Consider the following 10,846-nt stretch of genomic DNA (forward strand, 5'->3'; position numbering starts at 1 on the left):
TATAGTGACATATGACTATGACCCTTAAGGTTTTGTGATATGCTTATGATGACATTCAAGGGATGTTTGATATGTTCCGAGTGATATTCGAAAGGTATTTGATACGACTATTGTCCTGATTTTCAAATGGTAACTCGTGTTAACTATTCTATTGAGTCCTTGAAAATGTTTTTAAATTGCATATAGTTTCTCACTACTCTGCTCGTGCATGCCTCAATATGTATTTCACTGAGTCCCGGGCCAGGATATGTTTTCGTGCACAGCTTCACTGCATTGTTCACCGAGTCCCTCACTAGAGGGCCGGGACACGTTATATGTATATGTATATGATGATATGATGATACGGTGATGGCGGCCAGGATGGCATATGATGACTTTATCCACCGAGCCCCTCACTAGAGGGCCGGGACACGTTATATGTATATATATATATATATATATATATATATATATATATATATATATATATGCATGATGATGATATGATTTTATTTACCGAGTCCCTCACTATAGGGCCGGGACACGTTATATATATGATATATGATATTGATATGCATGACTTTCATTTTATAAGGCAAGTGTATTGATGTTTTAAAAGTCATACTTGTTTCTGGTAATCTATATTTCAGTTATGATCCTCTTTACTGTATTTCATGCTTTACATACTCAGTACATATTCCGTATTGACCCCCTTTCTTCGAGGGGCTGCGTTTCATGCCTGCAGGTACAGAAAGTCGGTTGGGTGACCCTTCAGCATAGGACTTCTACTCAGCTATTTTGGAGAGCTCCGTTGTTCCGGGGTTTTAGCTTTTAGTACAGATCTGATGATATATATATGTATATGTTATCCAGGGGTACGGCGGGGCCCTGTCCCGTCATATTTCGCTATTCGTACTCTTAGAGGTCTGTAGACATATGTGTGGGTTGTGTATGGGTTCTGTTCAGCTGTGTCTATACGAGGTGCTGTGGTATGATGTTCATCAATGGTGGCAGCCTTGTCGGCTTGCATATGATATTGATATGTGATGGCAGCCTTGTCGGCTTGCGTATTATTTCATGATATGATCAGTTGTGACTCCTCAGGAGACAATGTATCTGAATATACATATATGTTGACGCTATGAACCTTCAGAGTTCTTTGTAAAGTCCATATTGTTCATAGGTTCAGTTTGATTATGTTTAACAGGTAAGTATACGGGTTTCCAGGTCGGGCACCAGTCACGGCCCATGGGGGTGGGTCGTGACAAAAGTGGTATCAGAGCAGTTCGTCCTCGGAGTGTCTACAGACCGTGTCTAGTAGAGTCTTGTTTATCGGTGTGTTGTGCACCACATCTATAAACATGAAGCTACAGGACATTTAGGATGTTACTTTTCTTTCATATCTAAGATCGTGCGATAGATCCCAGCCGTAGGAAATGAAATTCCTTATACTAACCTTTGATTTCAGCTGAAGAACGACATCGACAGAAGAAAGCGACCGATGATATTGGCAGTTACAAGGTACACAGGTGAGTTACGGTGCGAAAGAGGCATGTTGGGTAAGGTAACAATATTGAAACATGATTGAAACGTTAAGGTTGGTGGATGAAAGAGGAGGTGGATAAGAAAGTATAACAGAATAGATCGTCAAAGGATCAGGTACGTCTCGAGGTGCCGATATGTGAGGTAAGTCCCAACACCTTTATACTTTTTCTGTAAATTGGGAGCCCTGTGTGGCTATGATACGATATGATATATGTGTATAAATGTTGGCCCTGTGAGGCATTGTTGGTATTTCCTGCGTGCAGGTTTTGGGATAGTAAGAAGTACAGAGGAAACTCTGCCCAAATTTTCACAGAAATAGGAAAAAGAAGAGAATGAGATATAAGTTCATAATATTTCTTGAAAATCGATACCGACAAGGTAAATTTATTATGTTGGATTAAAGCATTAAGAAATACCCCTACGTCATCTATAAGAGGCATCATTCTTATTTGGGAGACCTCGTTCTGAAGAAGCGTATATGAGCAGCGGAATTTGGAATTCAATTGAATGGACGAGAGTACCTCCCAGCCACAGCAATTAAGTTCCACTATTGGAAGAGTACAAAGCATACGACAAGCAGTTTGTGAACTAAATGGTTCGTCCACGACTCAAGAATAAACCTGGAGGTAAACTATGTGAACGAAGCACTAAGAAGTTCTGTGGTGCTTGTCGGATTTTAGTTTTCTTCTGCTGGTGAGTGGAGAATGCTTCATAGTAATATTTTATTAGTTCTTAATCAACTAATTGGAGATAGAATCTGTGGAAGGAAACTTAAACTTGTGGGTTGTCTAGGATCATGTGTTTCATATGTTGTTGATGAAATGCTAGGATGATTCGGAAGGACTTGTGATACTGAGGGATGATTTAGAAAAAGGTGGCAACTCGTAACAGAACATTTTATTGAGGTATCGACTGAATCGATGAGTGGGGATAAATTACAATGAGTTTACAATTAAAAAGGAATAGTAGTATGATTGAGACAAAAGTACAGAAGAGAAAGAGTTATACCAAATCATGAAGGTATTAATAAGACAGCTTGTGAGATACTAAGGGTAAGATCAATCAGAAAGGGTGAAGGGTTAAGTACGCCTAGCTCACAGAGTGTAATTAAAACATAGTAAGGATTGTGAATAAGATTAAGAAGTGTTACATTATAAGATAGGTTACGAACAGGATGTAATGTGAATGCCATAAGGATTGCTATAGAAATGAATAAAGCCTAGCAAGGAAGTAACTAAAGAATGCGGTATGATTAGTGCGAGACGGAAAAGAAAATATAGAACGAATAAGAAAGACTTACAAGTTCTATAGGAAAAGTCCATAATAAAGATCAAATGATGACGAAAGTGAAAGCGAGCACAGGAAGAGAAGGAGTTAATAGAAAGAGGAAGATAAGAAGAAAGCGAGTCAGATTACAGTATAGCGATGCGTTATGACATGTATAGTTTGTAATACGAGTAGTACAAGTGACAGAACTGTAAAAGACCAACCTAAAGAAAGATGAGCAACGAGACAGATTGAATGCCAGGAATTGCTGGCATGATAAGGACAAATAGAAATGAACAGAATATGTTTTGAAAACGAAAGAGGGATTATGTAAAAGTTGCTTTCCGAAGGATGTAGGGATACCATGAAGTTGCCCACTCACAAATAAAAGATGGACATAGACTGGAGAAATGGGAGGGATACTAAAGGAAGCACCCAAGACAGACGTAACTAATTGAGTATGAGTATGGGATGCAAGGCAAATATATGATTATGAACTTAAGGTGTAGTACGACAAGAAGGTGACAAGACAAAACCATTAGTAAGACGAATTTGGTACGTTTTTGAGCAAGTTAGAAGTTAACGTTGGATATACAGCAAGAATGAAAAAGTGGGAGGCAAAAAAAAAAGGGTGCCACGTACATGTGACTTTACCTCGGAAACAGTGAAATCCTTAAAGGACAAGGATTGTGGATTCGCAAAATAACGTTAGAAGAAACAGACGATATCCATCGGGATAAAGATAGTGTTATGAGGAAGCTTGAGATACTTATCATTAGAATATAAGTGCTACTGAAAGGAGAATTTGAAACAACGATAAGCACTACCCAATTACTGATTGGGATGAATGGAATGAGGCTTCGAACAAATTGCTATCTTAATTACATTACTCGAATACCAATCATCAAATGAGATTTTGCACTATATATCGATTGTTCTCATCACCCCGTGATTGTGTTAGGTCTCATACACAGGTAATCTAAGTTATAACTGACATAAAGGAAGACATGGATATGGCGTATACCAAAGGTATTGGACAAAGAATCATAGGAATTTCAAAATTGGAAATCGAGGCATAGAGCGGAAGATGAATAGATAATGATATAATTACAACCCCAAAGGGGGGAAGCAGGAGAAAGTAAAGTAAGTACCGATGGAAAACAATTGATGTTATGATATACCCCATATGGATACTCAAACCTCAAGTGAAATCTCATGTTGAAATGAGTTGGTAAATGTTATATCCCGTGTTTTGTGCGTTCGGGAAATTAGAAATGATTTGACTTGAAAGAAATAAGGCTATGTTTTATTTTATCTAACATATGTGTGATATTCATGAAAAATATTGATGTGGAAATACGGGAGAAGGCCAAGGGAAAAATTAAAATTTCGGAAATTAGTTTCGTGAATTACAAATTATGATCCTTAGTGAATTGGGCTCAAGAAAAATAAGAAAAAAATTAAAGCCCAAAAGAGAGGGGTGGCCGGCCATCATATGGCCCAAGCCCACAAAGTTAATAAATTTTTCGTGTGCCAAATTAATATAAGGATCCTTATCACTTAGAAGTTTCAAGAAACAAAGAAGGAGAAAAACAAAACCAAGAAGAGCAAAAATAAAAAGGCCATTCGGCCATTGAAGAAAGAAAAGGAAAAAATTTTGCTCTTCAACTTTTGGTCCAAAAATCATAATTTTCTTGTATTCCTACTAAGCTCAAGACTCTCTCCGACGTGGTATAATTAGTTAAGTGAGAAAACTTCGTTTGCGGAAAGTGGAAGTTTGAAGAAAAAGGTAAGAATCTTATCCCTTTTGTTATGGAAGAAATATATGTGCTATAATGGTTAGAATTTTATGAAAAATATGGGATTGTGGTGTATGGGTGCATGACGTGTGTGTGTGTGTGAAGTGTGTGTGGCCGTGAGCCATAGTGGTATAGGGATGGTGAATTATATTCTATTCAGTTTGTTAGTTGTGTCGTTGCGACAATTATGACGTAAATAAAGGTTTAACGAGTTGAGTTGGCATTGAAATTGGTTGGAGGTAGTTATGGGAAATTATGTGACTTTTATATAATTTTTATATAATTATGGAAGTAAGATTCTAAGAGTGGATTATTGTTGTTGGTTATGAATTTGTAAGTAGAAAATGTGTTGTGATGGTTTTGTTGCATATGTAGGAATTTTGGGTGGAATTGATGAAATTGTTGAATATTGGATATATGGCTTGGAATATCCTTGGCCTATGTTTGAATGACTTTAAATTAGTATATGGACAAGCAAATATTAATATAGAATTGAAAGTGCAAATGGGATTGGAAGTTGTTACATTATTTGGAAAAGAAGGCTATTTATGTTAGAATGCGTTTCTAGTCGATTGTTGATGTTGTTGGTGTTGTTGTTGGTGTGGTTGCTGCTAATTTGGCCGAGTTTAAATCTCGGGGGTGTTGTATGTATAGAGGAGATGCTGCTCAAATTTCTGTAGACAAAAATTGGTTAAGATTTAATCCTTAAAGCCTTATGATTAATATTTGGTAAATATGACCAATTGTAGATTTCGGACGAAACGGGATCTGAGTTTGGGCGAGCGTGAGGCGCAAGTAAGGTATGTAAAGCTATCCCTTTCCTTCTTTTGGCATGTCCTAGACATACTAGGTTGAGATTTGAGCCTCGGGGGCAATTCTGTTCATAAAAATCCGAGTCTGATTTTAGGCACTATTCATTCAATGTAATTGAATTATAATTCTTATGTTTTGTTGGAAAACTATTCGAACATCCATAATTTGCACAAATGTGATAGAATCGTTTTGAAACTTACATGGATGACTCCATAGAGTCTAATGTTCGTAATTTATGTCCGCCACCTCGACTTGACCCGAGGTAAGCCCACTAGCCTCGAGACTTCCTTCGTTTGTCTTACTTAATCTACTTTCGTATGATATAAAGAGGGGATTTTTGTCTATGAATTTAAGGCTCCGTTTGATTTGTTCCATATGTTATTTGAAAGCTCCTAAATGTGAACGACACTAAATTTTCAGAAAATGGCTTATGAAGTATTTTTCGAAAGTTTTGTAAATTTAAAGGCTCATATTTTTGTATACTAATTCTGACAGGCTCGATACTTATTTTGAACCTTCTGACCTCAATATATATATATATATATATATATATATATATATATATATATATATATATATATATATATATATATATATATATATATATATATATATATATATATGTGTGTGTGTGTATTTATTGGTCGAGTCTTGGAATTAAATTGTGTATATGCATATGGTTTCCGCACTACTCTGCTCGTGCCTATTACTATGATATCGTTCGCCGGTTCCCGGGCCGGTTTTGTGATCGTGCGCACTATGACATATTCGGCAGTATGATGTTTTACGGTTCCCGAGACCTCGCCATAGGGCCGGGTTCCGTTTATGGAGTTATGCTGTGATATGGCTTATGATATATTTTGATGATATGATATGTTGTGATCATATGTGTGTTCGGAGTTGTACGGAGATTTGAAACCTTCTGGAGTATGCTGTGTTGTGGCACCAGCGTCGGAGTGGTGACCACGTTCCTGAGCCTTATGCATGATTTTCTATTTGCATTGTGTACATGTGTCTTCAGTACAGATTTTGATACTTTGATCTGGTATTCTCTCTCTGTACCCTTCACTTCAGTTATGGTTTGGATTTCTGTACTCTATGTTTTACATACTCAGTACATCCTTCGTACTGACCCCCTTTCTTCGGGGGCTGCGTTTCATGCCCGCAGGTACAGAGGTTCGTGATCTGCCAGTGTAGGCCACACATTCTGCTATTACAGAGTGCTCCTTTTGATCCGGAGCCCATATATTGGTACATATCTTTTGTGATGTATATGCTTCTGTACATTTGGTTATTTGGGGTACGGCGGGGCCCTGTCCCGTCATATGATTCTGTTATGGTTTGTAGAGGCCTGTTGTCATATATGTGGGTAATGGGTCATGTGTGGGTTCGTTTGTCTATGATCTGCGTCTTAATGCGGTCCCGTTTGCTATTATGGCCAAAACGACCTAATTGTCTGTACACGTGTATGTATCTGGCGATGTATATTCCGCCAATCTATCAGATTTGGGGGCGGCCTAAATGGCCCGTATGTTTGTATATGTGCGTAAATTCGGTGATGTGTATTCCGCCGCCTCTGTTGATTCTGATATGATATTTTGTACGCGCGACCACTTAAGATAAATTGTTTTCAGTCTGTGTAAGATGAATATTAAATTTTGGTTAAACTATAATAATGACGATTTGGTATGTAAGTCTGTTTGGGGTGTCCAAATAGGGCACCAGTGGCGGCCCACAGGGCTGGGTCGTGACAAAAGTGGTATCAGAGCGGTTTATCCTCGGAATGTCTACAGGCCGTGTCTCTTAGAGTCTTGTTTATCGGTGTGTTGTGCACCATATCTATAAACAGGAGGCTACAGGACATTTAGGGTGTTACCTTTCTTTGGATCTTAGATCGTGCGATAGTGCCAACCGTAGGAAATGAATTCTTTTTTTTACTAACCCTTGATTTCAGCCGAAGAATGGTATCGACAGAAGACAGTGATTGATGATATTGGAAGCTACACAGTACACAGGTAAGCAATGGTATGAAAGATGTATGTTGGGGAAGTCATTTGAAGTATGATTGAAATATAAAGTTGAAAATCGAAAAGGCAAGTAAATAGGAAAGTGCCATCGGTGCCGTCTGAGTTATGTATGTGAGGTAAGTCTCGATATATTCATACTTTTACTTGAAATTGTTAGCCTTGTGTGGCTATAATACGATATGATACGTACGTATATATGTTGGCCCTGTGAAGTATTGTTGGTATTTATGCGTGCAGGTGTAGGGATAGTAAGAAGTACAGAGGAACCCCTGCCCAAATCTTTCCAGAATTATAAAAAGGAAAATGAGATGTAAGTTCTTAGCATGTCTTGAAAGTCGATGCCGATAGGGTAAATCTATTATGTTGGATTAAAGTTTAAGAGATACCTTCCATGTCATTCGTAAGAAGCACCGTCCTTATGTGGGAAATTTTTATTTCGAGAAAACATATATGAGCAACAAATTTGCAATTTATTTGAACGGACCAAAATACGTTCCAACCACACTTTGCTTTAGAAAAGCCTATGTTGAAGGGCAAAAATGTCCAGCGATTAAGTTCACCTTATTGGAAGAATACAAAGCGTATGACAAGCAGTCGGGAATTAAATGGTTTGCTCACAACCCATATCTATATGGAGGTAATTATGTGAATTAAGTACTAAGAAGTTCTGCGAGGATTGTCGGACTCTAGTTTCCCTTCTGTTGACAGTTGGAGAGGGCCTCACAGTAATTATATAGTCAGAAAGGTAAAAGAATCCTCTCTAGATCGGGGTGGGACCCACTACGAGAACGTTTTGGAAGTTGTTAAGACCCCGACTTCCTTAAAATTACGTGATAAAGGTCGTGCGGGGCAGTTGATGTGATTATATCGGCCTTAACGCACCTAAATGCATTAAAGTTTTAAGGTTAAGCGTGCTAGGGCCAGAGCGATTTTGGGATGGGTGACCCCCTGGGAAATGTACTAAAATTTTCACAAATATAGATATAAGAGAAAAATAGGAAGTTTGAGGTAACCTAAAGGGAATTAGGGTATGTGGAATGGTTAGAAACTTTATAGGGGTCGCGTGAGCTGAGACGGATTAGATTGGTGAAAAGGAAGAAAGAGTAACGCAGCTCTGGAATTAGAGTAAGTATGAACAAGTGACTGAAGATGTTTTGTAAAAGAAATGACAGTGATACATTTATGTATGTATAGGACCCCCCTTTTATGACTATGTTGATCGATAGGTGAACCCTAACAGCTAGTGTTGTAAAATATGGAAGACATTAAGTGCACAAAATTTATGAGACAAAGTGAAAGGTATGGTACAGACGTTACAAGATAAACTGATATTGATTTTGCTATAGGTTGAGATGGGAAGATTCTAATACAACGATATTTGGAAAGAAAAGAGAGTAATTGAGTAGAACATAAGGAGATCAGAATGTCAGAAAAGTTAAAGGTAAGAAACGTAATTAAGTAGAGCCTCAAAAAGAGCCGACGGGCAAAGCACGAAATTATTTGCAAAAAGGAACTGGAATGTAATAGTGCAGGGCAAAAGGAAAACCTATGGTATGGAACGATGAATCATGTGAATATCAAGTAATTCGATTATCGAGAAAGCAGAACGACAGATAAGGAACGGGTGTGAAAGAAGCGATAACTTGGCTGAATCTTCCAATGAGGAAGAATATGATTATTAACAGATAAATTGCTACATTAACTACATTATTTGAGGACCAGCTATCAGATAAGATTTTGTACTATGTGATCGAGAGTTCTCATCGCCTCGTGATTTTGTTAAGGTCTCGTACGAGGCTAATCAAGTTATAGATTATAAAGAAAAGATATGGATGTGGCATAAGTACAGCCCCTTAAAAGGGGGGAGAACGTATTACATTAGACTTAAAACGGCATTACAATATCTTTATGTGTTAAGAAAGGAAATCTATTGACTTGAGGCCAGAGCTTAAATGTATCTACATACCAAGAGAATAAAGGGAAAGAATGAAAGACGCCTTAAGAAAATGCTTCTCGTCAATATGAATTGTGATATGTTTATGTCATGATTTGAATCCCTCTTATCGGGTAAACTGATGTTGTACCTAAGTACGCAGTAATATGTTTTAAAGAATAGTAACAAAGGCAAGAAGATGGCTGCGAGTTAAGTTCCTAAAGAGTAATGGAGAGGATTATCATACTCAAAGAATATTTCGGGTAATAACGATTATCGTAATAGGAATACCAGTGCTTAGTAGTTTGGAAATCTTTGAAGGAAAGAAAGGGGTTCGTTAGATACTAGAAAATAGTTCATGGACCACTAATCACATGAAACACGAGAAGATACGCCATGAAATTATGTGGATTATCGGTACGAAGTGGTGTTTGATCATATTTGTAAAGAATCCGCACGAGAGAAATTATTCCACTCATGATCTGGAATTAGCCGCGGTGATTCATGTTTTTGAAAATATGGCGGCATTATTTATATGGAGTCCACGCTGATATTTGTACAGACCATCAGAGTCTCCAGTATATATTTTAAGCAAAAAGGAGCTGAATTTGCGATAAGGAAGATGGTTTGAATTATTGAAAGATCGTGACGTCGATATTCTGTATCACCCTAGAAAAGCCAGTGTTGTGGCAGACGAACTTAGCCGCAAATCTATGGGCAGTTTGACCGGTGTGCATCCAGAAAGGTGGAATTGGTTCGTGAAGTTCATCATTTAGCTAGCCGTAGAGTCCGCTTGGACAATTCTGGAAATATTGGGGGTTTCTGTCCGAGAAGTTGCTGAATCGCCCATTATGGAAAAGATAAAACGGCGTCAGTTCGAGGATCCTATTCTAATATAGTGTAGAGGTAGATTATATGTGCTTGACGTTGCAGGGCTGCGGTGTAATATCTCATATTTTGGACAACGGGACAACTTGAGTGAATTATGAGAAGTTAGGGACAAGACTATCCCGAGAGGCTTTCGTTTGTTTTAAAGGCTTAAATTGTGTAGGATTTTAATGTCTTGGAAATGTTAAGGAAACACTTAGAGGAATTTTCCATTTTTAGTAAGCGTGCTATTTTGGGAAAGTTTGAAAATTCAAAAGAAAAAAATAAAAATAGGGGCAAGGTGGCCGGCCACTTAGTAGTGGGCCATGTCCACATGGATTCATTTTATGTGGCTACTTAAAGATGACTTAGTCACCTTAAGAACCATTTTCATACTTAGCAAATTCTAGAAAAATCAAGAAAACAAGGAGAAGAGAAAAAAGAGGGGTATTCGACCCTCTCTTGCAAATTCAAGACAAGAATTTAGCCATCAAGAAATTAAATTCTTCAAGCAAACTTGCTAATTCAAGGGTGCTAAGTAACATGGGGTCGTTGTTTTGGACAATAGGTTGCTCGTTTTCTCTATCTACCAACTTTGGTCAAGTCAAGAAGTGAAG

Source organism: Lycium barbarum, chromosome 1 (assembly GCF_019175385.1).
Source record: "Lycium barbarum isolate Lr01 chromosome 1, ASM1917538v2, whole genome shotgun sequence".
Lineage (NCBI taxonomy): Eukaryota > Viridiplantae > Streptophyta > Magnoliopsida > Solanales > Solanaceae > Lycium > Lycium barbarum.